The sequence below is a fragment of the Protomyctophum bolini genome (genome assembly GCF_963924005.1).
Source record: "Protomyctophum bolini genome assembly, chromosome: 13".
Classification (NCBI taxonomy): domain Eukaryota; kingdom Metazoa; phylum Chordata; class Actinopteri; order Myctophiformes; family Myctophidae; genus Protomyctophum; species Protomyctophum bolini.
The window spans coordinates 39,246,887-39,249,386 of record NC_137874.1 but is presented as its reverse complement, the minus strand read 5'-3'; the positions used below and the strand labels follow the sequence as shown (position 1 = coordinate 39,249,386).

The 2,500-nt window shown below is 44.0% G+C and overlaps 1 pseudogene across 1 annotated transcript in view; it reads right to left on the bottom strand.

Moving 5' to 3' along the window:
* The window catches only part of LOC308327667 (E3 ubiquitin-protein ligase TRIM39-like), a 7,129-nt pseudogene extending 4,979 nt beyond the window's left edge, over window positions 1-2,150 (bottom strand). Inside the window, exons 1-2 of the transcript in view lie at window positions 1,796-2,150; window positions 1,572-1,647 (exon numbers count right to left, since the gene is read on the bottom strand). The product of the transcript in view is annotated as an E3 ubiquitin-protein ligase TRIM39-like (transcript). The remainder of the gene's footprint in view (window positions 1-1,571; window positions 1,648-1,795) is intronic.
* Window positions 2,151-2,500: the final 350 nt, after the last annotated feature.

The following is a 2,500-nucleotide window of genomic DNA, read 5'->3' as shown; positions in this document are numbered from 1 at the left end:
CCTTTATACATAATTTTTCCTTTGCAGTGTACAAGTCTACATATTCAGTGTCTTCTTTCAAAAAAGCTCCTGAGAAACCTTCTAAGTTGGGAACGAAACCCAGTTCAGGAAAAGGATCATCCTCATCAGGAGTCTCTACTCCGTCACTGTATTCCTGCAACATTTTTACCTCATCCTCAGTCAATTTCTCAAGCCACATATTCAAAATGTTTCTGGTCTGTCGTAACGACCTCAGCCCAAGAAAAGAAGCTACAGCCGTGGTGTCACTCAGACCAGGACCAGCTAAATCAACTATTTTCCCCAGAGTAACGGCCCTGGTAGTACACAGAGTGCTGTTAAGACCTGGTGTTGAATTATTTTGAACATCCAACCTGGCTCCATTAATAAGAGGCTCCTCCAAAAGCCAGTGTAGAGAACATGTGGGCTCTAGTCTTTCCCATTTAAACAGGTCCCAAACCTTAAAAAGTGCTTTATAAAAAGGAGGTAAAGCACGTAGGTTTAAAACCTTGCCCTCCATTAAAAACAAAGCAGTGTCTAAGCCCAGCCCAGATGTCTTTCTCAAGATGCTGCTCGCCAATTCTCTCCACACGACATCATTTGGTCCTATAAGATACCGCTGTATGAACTGTAGTCTAAAAGCAGCTCTTCTGCTCTCTATGTGTATTAAACCTTGTCCCCCCTCCTCTCTTGGTAAATACAACACGCTCTGGGGCACCCAATGTAACCTGTCCCAAAAAAAATCCAAGAAAATGGCTTGTAGTTTTTGTGTAAGTCCTTTAGGGGGCTCCATACATGCCAACGCGTGCCAGAGAGCAGAAGCTACTAGGTTGTTTATGACTAAAGCCCTGCCTCTAAAGGACATCTGTGGTTTTAACCATTTCCATTTGTTGAGCCTGCCTTCTACTCTCGCAATTACCCCTTCCCAGTTCTGTTTTAACTATAGTCTCATTCCCAACATATACTCCTAGATATTTTAGCCCATCCTTCCTCCATGTCAACCCCCCTGGTAAAATGGGCAGACCTTTTCCTCCAGTTCCCAACTGCCAATGCTTCACTCTTCTCCCAATTCACTTTTGCTGCTGATAAAATTCCAAAATCATTCACAATTTCTTCCAATTTTTGTATGTCCTCTTTGTTACTTATGATGACGATGACATCATCTGCATAAGCTGATAAAATATGACTTTTGTTAAAATTATCTAAAAGCAGACCTCCTATACTTTTTCTTACTTTACACAACATGGGCTCTTATGGATAACGAGTACAGCATTCCTGAAAGGCTGCAGCCCTGTCTTACCCCTCTGGACACTTTAAAAGGGGCACTCAGCCCACCATTAATTTTCAGTACACTCTCAATGTCCTGGTACAACACCTTGATCATGGCTATTAGACCAGGGCTGAAACCAAAACTCTCCAGAGTATCCCAGAGGTACAGATATTCAACCCGGTCAAATGCCTTTTGTTGGTCCAGCGAAATGAGACCAAAGTCGATACTAATGAACCAGAGACGTCCAAAATATCCCGAATTAAGGACACATTGTCCAGAATTGACCCTACCAGGCACACAATACGTCTGATCCTGATGAATGACCAGGTCCATGACCTCTTTGAGTCTATTAGCCAAAGCTTTAGAGAGGATTTTGTAGTCTGTGCAGAGAAGTGAAACGGGGGCGCCAATTCTTAATCTCTTGTAGATCTCCTTTCTTCGGTAAGAGAGTTATTACTGCCCTCCTGCAGCTTAGCGGTAATGTCATGTCTTTAAAACTCTCGTTGAACACGCTTAAAAGATCTTCACCCATCTCGCTCCAGAACTCCTTGTAGAACTCGACTGGAATGCCATCGATGCCCGGGGCCTTACCCCCCTCCATGCCCTGCAGGGCTGTATGAAGCTCCTTTAGCCCCAGTGGAACCTCCAGCTCAGCAGCAGTTGTCTCTGGAACGTTGGGCAAATCATCACAAAAATAACTAAACAGTTCCTCGTTCTCTTTGTATTCACTGCTATACAGTTCAGAATAAAAGTCCACTGCCCGCCTCCGTATCTCGTTAGTGTCTCTCAATTCTTGTCCTGTAGCAGAGCGCAGAGCGTGCATCAGCCTCTTCTGCCCGTTCCTCTTCTCAAGACCAAAGAAAAACTTTGATGGTGCATCCATCAGGGTTGCGCTTTGAAAACGCGACCGTACCAGCGCCCCCTGTGCCTTAGTGCCTAGTAGGTCTGTAAGAGCAGATCTTTTAGACTTGAGGTCTTCAATATGACCCTCGATTTCCAGTGGACTCTGCAAAATTCTGTAGTTCCACAATCTCAATCTCCAGATCTTGCATAGACCTGGTGATGTCCCGCGTAACATTGAGAGTGTACTGTTGACAGAGCTGTTTTATCTCTACTTTCCCACAGTCCCACCATTGTCTCAAAGATTTAAAAATCATTTTTTCCGCCCCTTAAAAACACCCCAAAAAAACCGAAAAAACATCTTTAAAATGTGCATCAAGAAGCAAAGCCGTG